At 35.5% G+C, this 16749-nt stretch overlaps 1 pseudogene; it reads left to right on the forward strand.

The window, feature by feature from the left end:
- Positions 1-2473: 2473 nt before the first annotated feature.
- LOC131516637 (large ribosomal subunit protein eL29-like) overlaps positions 2474-16749 on the forward strand; it is a 40495-nt pseudogene continuing 26219 nt past the window's right edge.

Genomic DNA, 16749 nt, shown 5'->3' on the forward strand with positions numbered 1-16749 from the left:
GCTTAACCAGCTGAGCCCCCCAGGCACCCCTGGTGCATACATCTTAAAATTCATATTGATAATGTTAGTAAAATCTGTTAGTTTTTATGGAGATGGCTTTGAATCTATAGATATTTTAGAGGAAACTTTACATCATTAAAATATTGAATTTTGGATCACTGAACAGAAGGTATTTTTCCATTTATTTAAGCTTTTATAAGTGTCTCTCAATAAAATTTTATAAAAATTTTATATGAAGCTTTCATGCATTCATTAAATCTATTTTGATATGTCTTTGGTTCCCAATCCTCTGCTAAAACTTCCAAGATCGCCATCAATGGCCAAAAAAAGAATCTGTTTTCAGTTTTCATCTTATTTGACCTCCCAGCAATATTGACAGAGTTGACCACTCCTTCCTAGATCCTTCTTTCCATATCTGCCATGACACACACAATTCTAATTTTCTTTCTAGATATTTTTTTCAGTTTACTTTTCCAGACCTTCTAAGGCTTCTCCCTTATATCTATAGTTTATCCAGCTAATTTCTTCCTTTCTCATAACTTTATATTTCTTCTGTTTACCAAAACATATATTTAAAAAATATTTTTTCCAGACCTTTCTTATGGATATCTTTCTAACTGGATATTCATACTGATGCATTAGAGTTATCCTAATATTAACACTTCTTACATTGGACCCTTGATTCCTAACTGAAATAAGTTCAAAAAAAAAAAAAGGAAACAATATTTAAAAAATATCCCTTGTACCTAAATAGATTATACCAATATCTGCTAAATTTACAGTGTCTAGGATAAATCTTAGTATTAAATCTTTCTTAAAATATTTTATTATTTCCTGTTAATTTAGAAAAATAAATCAAAATTCCTTAATAGGACTACAAGACCTGATTAACTGACCTTTATATCTCTCTTCATTTTTTAACTCCTTTCTCCTCTCTCTCTCTTATGTTTTTTCATTGTCTTTGACATTTTATTTCTTTTTTCCCATGACAAGTTTTGAAGATACTCCCAAATGTTTTCTCCTGTTAATAAATCTCTCCCTTTCTTCTTTCTCTTCTGAAACTTCATTTATTATTCTGATTTCATCTTAAATGCCACTCTCAAAAGACCTTCAGTGACTTCGCTGCTCTACCTAAAACAATACTAAAATCTCCATATTACTCTTTCTCAAACTCCGTGTGTGTGTGTGTGTGTGTGTGTGTGTGTGTGTGTGTTTACTCTTGCATTAACTTGTAAACTCATAGAGCTCATGGAGTAATTATCACATGTGTTCTACTAACAACTGGGCTGGAACAACTGGAACAAAAAATTGATCTGAGATGTCATAAAATCATTGCTTACCATTAAGAAGAAAGATATCTTTGATTGGTTTCTAATCGTTTTTATAATGTGTTGTTTTTAAAGATTGCTATTAATACAAGTTCTTAGTGTGGAATCATGTGTATCAATTCCAACTATGACTCTAAGGTCATCGGAGTAAAATATTGTTCTAGGCATTTAAATGCTATTTTTTTATTATTAATTTGTCACATAAGGACGATGACTTTTAATGATGCACCTACAAGCCCAAATTGAAGCTCATCATTATAGATCTTCCTAAATACCACAATATATTGTATGTGTTGTATATTCACATTTTATATAACAGTTAGATCGTAACGTTAATAGGAAAAAAGTTATACCTAAGAGCATGAGTCTGAGATTTTATTCTATGATGGAGTCTGAAATCCAGATACATAATTCAGTGGCTGGCTTTAGGCATTACCCCAGAGTAATTTTTTTTGTCTTTGACCTCCTTTTTGTCTTGTCTTTTTTAGATCATTATTTTACAACTCTATATAACTTTCGCATTGATGCTAATTATTCTCAGGTCACCTATACAGCCTTTCCTTTTGCATTTAAAATTGACTAATTCCACAACAAAGGACAATAGTCTTCAGTTTCATAAACTAAAATGATTGCCATTTAAAGGAACTACCAAATATACTTTTAAAAAACAGGATTATGAAATGGTCAGACTAACTGCAGAATTAAGGGATGTACAATCTAATACCTTAATTTTACAAATAAATTGTTTGAGACTGATCAGTTTTAATATGCTCAATATTTAACTTTTCAAGTGTTACTTGTAATTTTGTTTCCATATTCTATACTTTCAGGAAATATTTAGGGATAAGTTTTATTTATTTTTTTAAAGTTTATTTAATTATTTTGAGAGGAGGGTAGACAGAGAGAAAGAGAGAGTGGGAGAAAGGCGGAGAGAAGTGGAGAGAGACGGAGAGAGGGGGGGAGAGGTGGAGAGGGGGGAGAGAGAGAATCCCAAGCAGGTTCTGTACTGTCAGTGCAGAACCTGATGCAGGTTTCAATCTCATGAACCAAGAGACCATGACCTGAGCCAAAATCCAGAGCTGAATGAATGCTTAACTGAGTCACCCAGGTACCCCTAAGAAGAATAAGTTTTAAAAACACTTTCAATGAATCCCAAATTTGAATTAATTCTGTGCCTGCTTGATATCCTCAGAGATATCAAGGATGCTGGATTAAATGAGAATGCCTATGAGAATACCAAGATTACTGGATTAAATGAGAATGCCTATGTAACAGTAAAACCGAGTAAATTCATCTGCTAGGTCTGCCATAACAAAATAACACAGATCAAGTGACTTCAACAGAGATGTATTTTTCTCATCGCTCTTGTGACTTTGGGTACTCGTGAGTACTGTCTTCCTGGTCTGCAGATGGTCACCCCTTACTATAACTGCTTTTGTGAGCGGAAAGAGGACAGAGACTAGGGGCAGGAGGGAGAATATGGGAAAAGCACCCCTCCCCAAAAGCAGCTGGAGAGAAAGTGGAAAATTGGAAACAGCTGCAGGGCCTAAACTAAAAAGGGAGAAAGGAGAGAGGAGAGGGTTTAACTTCCATTAAAACTGTAAACAAGGGGAGTGCAAAGGCTGCAACTCCGCAGCTCCATACCTGGCGGTGCTCTGATGGGAAAGGTGAATCCCCAGCAACAGAGTAGGGTCTGGGAGGTTCTGAGGCCACACAGGGAAAAGCAGTTCCATTGCTGGAAGGACATTTGGTAGAGGCTGTGAGGCAACCTGGGCCCAGCAGACACCAGAGAGCGGCCACATTCACTGACGCTGGAAAAAGGTCATTAAAGGTGAAGCCTGGTGCCAGATGGGTGTTGAGATTTTCGATGATCCCTGAAATGCTGCTGCTACACCATCTTGCGAATTTCTTCTGGGGCAGGCTGGCATCTGACCACAGTCTCTAGGAATCGGCAGCAACAAAATAATGCTAACTTTCCTGGTTGCAGCCCATATTTAGCCATAGCTTGGTGAGACCCTCCCTCAGAGGGGTGGAAAGGGTCAAAGCCACAGTCCCTCAGAAGTAAGGGCCCGGGGAAAACAGCCACATCTGAGACAAAACTCAGGAGAGAGGTACTACCTGGGGCTCAGTTACGGACAGTGTAAAAGCAGGGAGTGGATGAAAGCTGAAGACAAAGGATGGATGCGTGATGGCTGACTGGGGAGAACAGAATTCCGATACTGGAGACTGGGTATCTGGGTGATGCCATTTCACCGATCCCATGCATGCGTATATGCACCTACTAGCGCCAAACAATCTGCCCCCAGTAGACTAGCACTGCCGTCTAGTGGAGAATGGTGCCATTACAATAAGCCCCGCCCAACTGGGCCAACCTTGCTCTTCAAGTGTCACCACCTAATTATGGACAATAAAGTGCTTCATATTCTGACTTCTAGGGGAAAAACGAAGTAATTTCAGTCGTATTTCAGTTTGTTAGCAGGTCCATCTATTCAATATTGTTTCTTTCTTCTTTTTTTCATTTCTTTTCTTTTTCTTGAGAAGAGAAAAAATTCATTTTTATTTTCAATTTTTATTAAAAATAATTTCTTTATTTTTTACTATATTTTTTACTTTTCTGTAATTTTTTTTTCAAATTCTAGTTCACTTCATCATTTCATTTTAGTCTACTTCATTGTATTCATTTTTTCAAATTTTCAAATGATTTTTTTTCTTCTTTCCCCCCTTTTTTTTTTAATCTATCAGGCCACTTTTAACCCCCAGACCAAAACACATCTAGGATCTAGCATCATTTATTCAATTTTGTGTGTGTGAGTTTAATTTTTTAATTATAATTTTTTAATTTTAATTTTTCTACTCATTAATTTCTTTTCTGCCTTCAAAATGATGAAATGAAGGAATTCACCCAAAATAAAGAGCAGAAAGAAACGACAGCCACGGACTTAACAAACACAGATAAAAGCAAGATGCTGAACCAGAATTTAGAATCACGACAGTAAGAATACTAGCTGGAGTCAAAAATAGATTAGAATCCTTTTCTTCAGAGATAATAGAAGTAAAAAATAGAATGAAATAAATGCTATAACTGAGCGGCAATCAAGAATGGATGCCGTGGTGGTGAGGATGGATGAGGGAGAACGGAGAATCAGTGATGTAGAGGATAAACTTATGGAGAATAATGAAGCAGAAAAAAAAAGGGAGATTAAGGCAAAAGAGCATGATTTAAGAATTAGAGAAATCAGTTGGGGCGCCTGGGTGGCTCAGTTGGTTAAGCGGCGGACTTCGGCTCAGGTCACGATCTCGCGGTCCGTGAGTTCAAGCCCCGCGTCGGGTTCTGTGCTGACAGCTCAGAGCCCGGAGCCTGTTTCGGATTCTGTGTCTCCCTCTCTCTCTCTGCCCCTCCCCTGTTCGTGCTCTGTCTCTCTCTGTCTCAAAAATAAATAAACGTTAAAAAAAAATTAAAAAAAAAAAGAATTAGAGAAATCAGTAACTCATTAAAAAGGAACAACATCAGAATCATAAAGGTCCCAGAAGAGGAAGAGAGAGAAATAGGGGTAGAAGGGTTATGTGAGCAAATCATAGTGGAAAACTTTCCTAACCTGGTGAAAGACACAGACATCAAAATCCAGGAAGCACAGAGGACTCCCATTAGATTCAACAAAAACCGACCATTAACAAGGCATATCATAGTCAAATTCACAAAATACCCAGGCAAGGAGAGAACCATGAAAGCAGCAAGGGAAAAAAGTCTCTAACCTACAAAGGAAGACAGATCAGGTTTGCAGCAGACCTATCCACAGAAACTTGGCAGCCCAGAAAGGAGTGGCAGGATATATTCAATGTGCTGAGTCAGAAAAATATGCAGCCAAGAATTCTCTACCCAGCAAGGCTGTCAGTTAAAATAGAAGAAGAGATAAAAAGTTTCCCATAGAAACAAAAACTGAAGTAGTTTGTGGCCACTAAACCAGCTCTGCAAGAAATTTTAAGGGGGACTCTCTGAGGGGAGAAAAGATGAAAATATAAATAAATAAATAAATAAATAAGTAAATAAATAAATACCAAAGCAACAAAGATTAGAAAGGACCAGAAAACACCACCAGAAACTCCAACTCTACAAGCAACATAATGGCAATAAATTCATGTCTTTCAGTACTCACTGTAAACGTCAATGGACTCAATGCTCCAATCAAAAAACATAGGGTAACAGAATGGATAAGAAAGCAAGATCCATCTATCTGCTGTTTACAAGAGAGCCACTTTAGACATAAAGACACCTTCAGATTGAAAGTAAGGGGATGGAGAACCATCTGTCATGCTAATGGTCAACAAAAGAAAGCTGGTGTAGCCATACTTCTATCAGACAATCTAGACTTTAAAATAAAGACTGTATCAAGAGATGATGAAGGGCATTACATTGTGATTAAGGGGTCTATACACCAAGAATACCTAATAATTGTAAACATTTATGCACCAAATGTAGGAAAACCCAAATATATAAATCAATTAATCACAAACATAAAGAAACTCATTGATAGTAATACCATAATAGTAGGTGACTTCAACACCCCACAGCAATGGACACAATGTCACAGCAATGTACAGATCATCTAATTAAAAAATCAACAAGCAAACAATGGCTTTGAATGACACACTGGACCAAATGGACTTTTAACGGATATATTCAGAACATTTCACCCTAAAGCAGCAGAATATACATTCTTCTCCAGTGCACATGGAACATTCTCCAGAATAGACCATGTACTGGGACACAAATCAGCCCTAGGTACAAAAAGATCGAGAATATACCATGCATATTTTCAGACCACAACACTATGAAACTCGAAATCAACCACAAGAAAAAATTTAGAAAGGTAACAAATACTTGGAGAATGAAGAACATCCTATTAAAGAATGAATGGGCTATCCAAACAGTTAAAGAAGAAATTAAAAAGTATATGGAAGTCAATGAAAATGATGACACCTCAACCCAAACCCTCGGACACAGCAAAGGCAGTCATAAGAGGAAAATATATAGCAATCCAGGCCTTCCTAAAGAAGGAAGAAAGTCCTCAGATACACAACCTAACCTTATGCCTTAAGGAGCTGAAAAAGAACAGCAAATAAAACCCAAAAACCAGAAGAGGACAGGATTCACAAAGATTAGAGCAGAAATCAATGCTATCAAAACCCAAAAAACAGTAGAACAGATCAATGAAACCAGAATCTGGTTATTTGAAAGAATTAGCAAAATTGACAAACCACTAGCCAGTTTGATAAAAAAGAAAAAGGAAAGGACCCAAATAATAAAATCAAGAATGAAAGAGGAGAGATCACAACCAACACAGCAGAAATAAAAATAATAATAAGAGAATACTATGAGCAATTACATGCCAATAAAATGGGTAATCTGGAAGAAATGGACAAATTCCTAGAAACATATACACTACCAAAACTAAAACAGGAAGAAATAGAAAATTTGAACAGACTCATAACCAGTAAGGAAATCGAATTAGTAATCAAAAATCTCCCAAAAAACAAGAGTCCAGGGCCACATGGCTTTCCAGGGGATTCAAACAAACATTCAAGGAAGAGTTAACACCTATTCTCTTGAAGCTGTTCCAAAAAATGGAAATGGAAGGAAAACTTCCAAACTGTTTCTATGAAGCCAGCATTACCTTGATTCCAAAGCCAGAGACCCCAGTAAAAAGAACTATAGACCAATTTCCATGATGAACATGGATGCAAAAATCCTCAACAAGATATTAGCCAACCAACTCCAACAATACATTAAAAAAATTATTCACCATGACCAAGTGGGATTTATACCTGGGATACAGGGCTGGTTCAATATCCACAAAACAATTAACGTGATTCATCACATCAATAAAAGAAAGGACAAGAACCATATGATCCTCTCAATAGATGCAGAGAAGGCATTTGACAAAATTCAGCACACTTTCTTGATAAAAACCTTCAAGAAAGTAGGGATAGAAGGATCATACCCCGAGATCATAAAAGCCATATATGAACGACCCAATGATGAAGTATCATCCTCAGTGGGGAAAAACTGAGAGCTTCCCCCTAAGGTCAGAAACCAGACAGGGATGTCCACTCTCGCCACTGTTATTCAACATAATATTGGAAGTCTTAGCCTCTGCAATCAGAAAACACAAAGAAATAAAATGCATCCAAATTGGCCAGGAGGAGGTCAAACTTTCACTCTTCGCAGATGACATGATACTCTATATGGAAACCCCAAAAGATTCCACCAGAAAACTGGTAGAATTGATTCATGAATTCAGTAAAGTTTCAGGATATAAAATCAATGCACAAATATCAGTTGCATTCCTATACACCAACAATGAAGCAACAGAGAAAAAACAAGGAGTAGATCCCATTTACAGTTGCACAAAAAACCATAAAATACCTAGGTATAAATCTAACCAAAGAGGTGAAAAATCTGTATGCTGAAAACTATAGAAAGCTTATGAAAGAAATTGAAGAAGACAAAAAATGGAAAAAGATTGCATACCCCTGGATAGGAAGAAACAAATATTGTTAAAATGTCGATACTACCAAAGCAATCTATGTATTCAATGGTATCCCTACCAAAATAACACCAGCATTCTTCACAGAGGTAGAACAAATAATCCTAAAATTTGTATGGAACCAGAAAAGACCCCGAATAGCCAAAACAATTTTGAAAAAGAAAACCAAAGCAGGAGGCGTCACAATCCCAGACTTCAAGCTATACTACAAAGCTTTAATCATCAAGACAGTATGGGACTGGCACAAGAACAGACACTCAGATCAATGAGACAGAATAGAGATCCCAGAAATGGACCCACAAACGTATGGCCAACTAATCTTTGACAAAGCAGGAAAGAATATCCAATGGAATAAGGACAGCCTCTTCAGCAAGTGGTGCTGGGAAAAGTGGACAGCAACATGCAGAAGAATGAACCTGGACCACTTTCTTATACCATACACAAAAATAAACTCAAAATGAATGAACAACCACAATGTAAGACAGGAAGCCATCAAAATCCTCGAGGAGAAAGCAGGCAAAAACCTCTTTGATCTTGGACGCAGCAACTTCTTACTCAACACATCGCCAGAGGCAAGGGAAACAAAAGCAAAAATGAACCCTGGGACCTCATCAAAATAAAAAGCTTCTGCACAGCGAAGGAAACAATCAGCAAAACTAAAAGGCAACGGACAGAATGGGAGAAGATATTTTCAAATGACATATCATATAAAGGGTTAGTATCCAAAATCTACAAAGAACTTATCAAACTCAACACCCAAAATCAAATAATCTAGTGAAGAAATGGGCAAAAGACATGAATAAACACTTCCCCAAAGAAGACATCCAGATGGCCAATTGACACGTGAAAAAATCCTCAACTTCACTCATCATCAGGGAAATCCAAATCAAAACAACAATGAGATACCACCTCACACCTGTCAAAATGGCTAACATTAACAACTCGGGCAACAACAGATGTTGGCGAGGTTACGGAGAAAGAGGATCTCGTTTGCACTGCTGGTAGGAATGCAAGCTGGTGCAGCCACTCTGGAAAACAGTATGGAGGTTCCTCAAAAAACTAAAAATAGAACTACCCTATGACCCACCAATTGAACTACTAGGCATTTCTCCACGGCATACAGGTGTGCTGTTTCGAAGGGACACATGCACCCCCATGTGTATAGCAGCACTATCAACAATAGCCAAAGTATGGAAAAAGCCCAAATGTCCATCGATGGATGAATGAATAAAGATGATGTGGTATATATATACAATGGAGTATTATTCAGCATTCAAAAAGAATGAAATCTTGCCATTTGTAACTCTGTGGATGGAACTGGTAGGTATTATGTCAAGTGAAATTAGTCAGTCAAAGAAGACAAATACCATATGTCTTCACTCATATGAGGACTTTAAGAGACAAAACAGATGAACGTAAGGGAAGGGAAACAAAAATAATATAAAAACAGGGAGGGGGATAAAACATAAGAGACTCATAAATATGAAGGACAGAGGGTTACTGGAGGGGGTCTGGGAGGGGGGATGTGCTAAATGGGTAAGGGGCATTAAGGAAACTACTCCTAAAATCATTGTTGCACAATATGCCAACAAATTTGGATGTAAATTTAAAAAAATAAAATTAGGGGGTGCCTGGGTGGCTCAATTGGTTAAGCATCTGACCTCAGCTCAGGTCATGATCTCCAGTCTGTGAGTTCGAGCCCCGCATCGGGCTCTGTACTGACGGCTCAGAGCCTGAAGCCTACTTCAGATTCTGTGTTTCCCTCACTCTCTGTCTTTTCCCCGCTCATGCTCTGTCTCTCTCTGTCTCAAAAATAAATAGAAACATTAAAAAAAAAATTTAAATAGATAAATAAATAAATACAATTTTAAAAATTAATTAATTAATTAATTAAAAAATGTTTTGAAGTATTGCAGCTCTAGTTGTAGGGGGAGAGGAAAGAAACATTTAAATTACATCGTAGAAAAACAGATATTTTCACACAAAACACTCAATGTCTATTTTCCTGAATAGATAAAGATGTGTGTGTGTGTGTGTGTGTGTGTGTGTGTGTGTGTGTTTTCCACTCTAATGGTACTTTCATGGTCAATCTGTACTGTCAATTTTGCAGTAGGTGATTGTTCTCCAACCATTAGCTTTGAATACCACAGCTGTCCTCAGTGTATGATAATCAAAGCTTCTAAGTTTTTTTATCTTGCTTTCTTAATAAAATTTTAATCTTTTACTAAACAACCCTCAGGATGTGCTATACAAGATATTCCATGATATACAGTTAATTAAAATTATTACAATTTCAGTGTGCCTGGTGGCTCAGTCAGTTGAGTATCTCACTCTTGATTTCATTTCAGCTCTCGATCCCAGGGTCATGGAACTGAGTGCTGTCATGGGGTCTGCACCAGGTGTGGAAACTGCTTATGATTCTTTCTCCTTCCCTCCGCCCTCCCCTCTGCCAAAAAAAATTGTTTTAATTATTAAGCATTCTACAGTTCCTACTGTAATTTCTACAATTTATTCTTATAAAACAATCATTTAATATGAAAATATAGACAAAAATATAAGTGGCATGAGAACAGAAAGTGATGCATACATACATAGAGGCACAAATGTGTGTTTGTATGTGTGTGTGTAGTTAAGAATGATTATGCCTGGTTACTAAAACTATATGGAACTCAGACTGCCGAAACTAGGAAAGAAAACAAAAAAATCCAAAGAGAAAAATAAATTATTTCTTTGTGTGTTTTTTAAAATTTTATATAGTTTTTCATAAGAATTTGTATTTTTTCCCATCCCAGGCCCATCATCTTAAGAATTTCATTTTTTGGACAGTCTACTCCCTTTCCAATGTTTGATGTATCCACACTTAATGTAAACTAAAATTTGGCTTTTTTAGTTAATACTGTCATGAAAAGTATACTTCACATTAATTTATCTCTTCTCAAATACCTTATTAATGATAAAAATTAATCTTGAGGATGATTAGTTACTTAACATGACTTTTTGACCTAGATGACACTCTTTTAAGTTGGAGGCCATATTGAAGAATCTCAAATATTCTCATCATTAAAATGAGTATAAGTGCTATCTTAAATATAGAGAACAAACAGAGGGTAGCTTGAGGGGTTGTGGGACAGGGGATCATCTAAGTGGGTAAGGGGCATTAAAGAATCTACTCCTGAAATCACTGTTGCACCATATGCTAACTAACTAGGATGTAAATTAAACAATAAATAAATTTTAAAAATAATAAAATAATAAAATAAAATAAAACAAAACAAAATAATAAAAAAATAAAATAAAACAAAACAAAACAGTGGTGTTCTGCAATGACAGTAATGCAACTACATAATTTGTTTTCTTTAAGTGGCTCAAATAGTTCCATTACCACTGTGAATAAACCATTTACCATTGTGGTTAGAAAAGTTTATTTTAGCAATTTCCATGCTTAAGGCCTCTCACTAAACAATGATTCTGTGGTGGTGATTTTTTGGTGTGTCTAATTGTCCACAAAACTAAGCCTGAAACTGGCATTTCATCTCATTAGAAACAAGTATTCAAAATAGAATAATAATAAATGACTTATAAAGCTGGTCATTTAAGAAAAATAGGGATATTTCAAGTGTCAAAGAAGTTTATATCTATACACATGTACATTTTGAAATATTGTTTTTAAAAATACAAAAAAATAGAATAAAATTACCATAAAACATATTGATTAGAAATGACATTTGCCGTCCCAGATTTCTTTTTTAACAGTTTTCATCAAATTTATTGTTTAAACATTCCTAATGCAGGCAAATGGCACTTGCAAAACTTTTAAAGTTAGTTTACTATTTTCTAAAATATTTACATATTAGTTACCATAGCCAAGAAGTAATTACCCTGTGCGTGTATTTTGTAGATGTGCAACACTACCAAGAACTCTGGCTTTTAAAACTTATATGTTTTTTCAAGGCAAAAGAAAGAGATTCTATTGTAAGACCATCTGGAAACTGGATGGTCTCAGGACAGACTGAGATTTAGCTGGCCTCTGAGAATATTTACAAAAACTAGTGAAATTTCATCATTACAGCTCTCAATGATTAAAGCCAACATATCCAATAAACCTCTATTGAACTTTGTGCTGAGGTTATGAGCATGATGCAGAGATAATTTGGAGTAGGGTAGGAATATTTCATGAGTACATAATGAGTTTTTGGAAAAAAGAAAATGTATGCTTATAAAATAAGGGGAATGATTTTTCTTTTTGGTCTCATAAAACTAACAAAACTGCTTGTAAAATTATAATAAAAGAGTTTCCAATGTTTTAAGGATAGTCAACTTGATGTAGTAAGCATACATCTATTGTTGACAACCTTGAAGAAGACGATATACAAGTGTCATTTTTACTATGGTAATTGGGCAGTTAACTTCAATAACATATAGCTACATCTTGTACACAGAGGTATGTTAAAACTTATTGTCAGTACTATCTTAAATCTTTAAACCAATTCTTTTTTTCTAACTTTTTTTTTTTTTAAATTAGAGAGATGTAGTGCAGGGAGAAGGGTGGAAGGAGAGAGATAGAAACTCAAGCAGGCTCCATGTTTAGTGCGGAGCCTGATGAGGGGCTGGATCCCACCACTCTGGGATCATGACCTGAAGTGACATCAATATTTGGCTGCTCAACCAACTGAGCCACCCAGACACCCCAAAACCAATTCTTTATATAAACATATTTAATATTATAGTATTCCTTATGGAAAAGAATTACTAATCATTTTCTATTGGAATGAGAGGGTAACTCAATCTAGTTACATGAACTTATGATCATTGAAACATGACAGAAAATATGATTTTCTATTTCTAGCTAAATGCTTCTGCATAAGAGGAATTTTTTTATCAGTAACTATATTATGTTTAATCGATTCTTTTAAGAATAATGAGGTCTATTATTAGTCTTCTCAGGGGAAACAAGCAAGGAGCTTTCAAGCAAATAAGTGAATTATCTGTAAAATTGTCATTGACAAGAAACCTATATTTTTATGCATGTAAGTAATGAAGGAATAAAAATGGAAATTGGAAAATCCTATACAAGATTCTTTGACAAGCCTGTGCTTGGTCATTGTCTACTCTAACACCCTTATAGTACAATCATAAATACTTAAAGTATTTTGAAATTAAATTCATTTTTTTCTCATTTATTTAAAAGTTAAGCTAGCTGTATCTATTCTACTAAACAGTGAGACTTTTCTGGAAAATAGCTGCAGGGCACACAAATCTTGAATCTTCAGAAACAGAAGTCTTCTACATTTTCTGAATAAAAGATGTATATAAATCATATTGGTATTCATAACATTTGTTAGGGAAAATCATTCCCAGGTCCAACCTTCCAAATCAAATACATCGTTATTCTAAATTTCAAACGTATTTCATATTGACTATCCTGGAATTCATTTTTTCCTGACTTCCTGACACAGATTTGATCCTCACTAATCTAGTTAATCAGCTTTGTTTAGGATCCCAATCCTGATCACCTTTTACTTTAACAAGATTCATGCTACTTTAAGGCAAATGTCTCCCTTACAGTTAGTGAACTATGTGTTTAGTACTTTCAAATAAGGTTATTAGCACGTGAGTAGAGAAGCAGATTGATGAAAGGAAACCGTCACTTTGACAACAGAAAGCATAGAAGAAGACTCTTTGACATCTATCATACTCACTGGTGCAGGAGATTCCAAAAAATCAAAATTTAGAGAAACAAAGGGAATCAAAGGAAATGAGTTACTATTCTCTGTGTACTTGGAAATGATAACAGAGAGAAAGGTCAAAATACTTTTTTAGGATGCAGAAATTTCAACTGGAATGTAAAGGATATAACTAGGTAATGGAGTACTTGATGGCTAAGATAAAAAACAAAAATAAACAACAACAACAAAAATAAAACAAAGAAAAAAATCTCCACAAGTATTAGTAAAATTAAGATTTATTGACCTATAATGATAGTAACATAAAGGTAACATATTATTGTCTGGACAGATCTCTACCACAAGGCATAGGTAATAATAGCTACTGTTTACTGAGCTTACTAAGGCAGAGTTCTAAAGACTTTGTAACTTTAATTCACTTAATAGTCATAATAGACCTATAAGGCAAGAGTCAATAATTTCCCATTTTTATAGGTGTTAAAAGTGAGGTTAATAGCATGTCCAAGGTCAACAAGTTTGTAAACAGCAAACCCAGGATTTGAACTTGGCTATTAGGAGTCAAAGCAGCACACTTAATCCCTGTGCTACTGTATTCATCTTTAATTGAGTGAGGAAGGCAAAATGAGTAACCTGAAGATATCAACAGAGTATGGTAAAGCTACATCTGAATGATACCGTGTTCTGTGGCAACTCAGAAGACAGTCATCTACTTCTCTCAGAACTGACTTTTGAAATAGGGAAACTTAAAGTGCATGAAGAAAATAATGCAAAACATAGAAAAAGACTAATTAAACAAAATGTTCTAAGTTTCTAAAATTATCTTGACAGTAATGAATGTAATAAATTATATTAATAACATTATTTTATTTTAATACATATTGGAACATAATAAGTTGTTATTGAAAGTGGAATTCAACTACCTCCATTTTGATGTCAGTCTGTACTTTCCAACTGATTAAATTATTCCTTTTTTTTAACTTTTAAATTTTATTAAATCCAATTTAGTTAACATATAGAGGAATAATTGGTTCAGGGGTAGAATTTAGTGATTCATCACTTACATATAACACCCAGTGCTCATCCCAGCAAGTGCCCTCCTTAGTGCCCATCACCCATTCAGCCCATCCCTATACACAACACCCCTCCAGCACCCCTCAGTTTGTTCTCTGTATTTAAGCGTCTGTCATGGTTTGCCTCCCTCTCTTTTTTTTTTTTATCTTATTTTCCTTCCCTTCCCTTATGTTCATCTGTTGTGTTTCTAAAATCCCACATATGAGTTAAATCATATGGCATTTGTTTTTCTCTGAGTTATTTCACTTAGCATACTACATTCTAGTTCCATTCACATTGTTGGAAATGGCAAGATTTCATTCTTTTTGATCACCGAGTAGTAGTCCATTATTATGCGTAATGGGCACCCATTTTCTTTACTCATTCATCAGTCAGTGGACATTTGGGCTCTTTCCATAATTCGGCTATTGTTGATCCTGCTGCAAAAAAACACTGGGTTTTATGTGTTCTTTCAAATCAGCATTTTTGTATCCTTTGGATAAATACCTAGTAATGCAACTGCTGGGTCGTAGGTTATTTCCTTCTTTAACTTTTTGAGGAACCTCCATAGTGTTCTCCAGAATGGCTGCACATCTTTGCATTCCCACCAGCAGTGCAAAAGTGTTCCCTTTCTCCACATCCTCACAAACATCTGTTGTTGCCTGAGTTGTTAATGTTAGCCATTCTGACAGGTCTAGATGGTATCTCATTGTGGTTTTGATTTGTATTTCCATGATGATAAGTGACGTTGAACATCTTTTCATGTGTCTGTTAGCTATCTGGGTTCTTCTCTGGAGAAGTGTCTATTCATGACTTTTGCCCATTTCTTCACTGGATTATTTGTTTTTTGTGTGTTGAGTTTGATTAGTTTTTATAGATTTTGGATACTAACCTTTTATCAGTATGTCATTTGCAAATATCTGCTCCCATTCCATCAGTTGCCTTTAGTATTGCTGATTGTTTCCTTCACTGTGCAGAAGCTTTTATCTTGATGAGGTCCCAAGGTTCATTTTTGTTTTGTTTCCTTTGCCTCTGGAGATATGTCTAGTAAGAAATTTCTCCAGCCAAGTTCAAAGAGGTTGCTGCCTATTTTCTCCTCTAGGTTTTTGATGATTCTGTATCTCACATGTAGCCTTTTCCTCCATTTTGAGTTTATTTTTATGTATGGTGTAATAAAGTGGTCTAGGTTCATTCTTCTGCACTGCCAGCATTACCCTGATTCCAAAACCAGACAAAGACCCCACTGAAAAGGAGAACCACAGACCAATTTCCCTGATGAACATGGATGCAAAAATTCTCAACAAGATATTAGCAAACTGAATCCAACAATACATTAAAAGAATTATTCACCACAGTCAAGGGGGGGTTATTCCTGGTTTGCAGGGCTGGTTCAATATCCACAAATCAACCAATGTGATATATCACATTAATTAAAAAAAGAATCAGAACCATGTGACCCTCTCGATAGATGCAGAAAAGCATTTGACAAAATATAGCATCCTTTCTTGATAAAAGCCCTCAAGAAAATAGGGATTGAAGGAATATAACTGAAGATCATAAAGGCCATATACAAAAAACACACAGCTAATACCATCCTCAATGAGGAAAAACTGAGAGATTTCTTCCTAAGGTCAAGAACATAGCAGTGATGTTCCTTTTCATCACTGTTATTCAACAGAGCGTTAGAAGTCCTAGCCTTAGCAATCAGACAACAAAAAGAAGTAAAAGGCATTCAAAATCAGCAACAAAGAAGTCAAACATTTACTCTTCATAGACTACATGATACTCTACATGGAAAACCCAAGTACTCCAAAACACTGCTAGAACTGATACATGAATTCAACAAAGTTGCAGGATATAAAATCAATATACAGAAATCTGTGACTTTTCTATACACCAATAATGAAGCAGTAGAAAGAGAAATCAAGGAATTGATCCCATTTACAATTGCACCAAAACCATAAACTACCTAGGAATAAACTTAACCAAAGAGGTAAAAGATATATATGTCGAAAACTAATGAAAGCTTACGAAAGAGATTGAATAAGACACAAAGAAATGGAAAAACTTATCATGCTCATGGATTGGTAGAAGAAATATTGTTAAAATGTCAATACTACTCAAAGCAGTCTACATATTCAA

Source organism: Neofelis nebulosa, chromosome 1, assembly GCF_028018385.1.
Source record: "Neofelis nebulosa isolate mNeoNeb1 chromosome 1, mNeoNeb1.pri, whole genome shotgun sequence".
NCBI classification, from domain to species: Eukaryota; Metazoa; Chordata; class Mammalia; order Carnivora; family Felidae; genus Neofelis; species Neofelis nebulosa.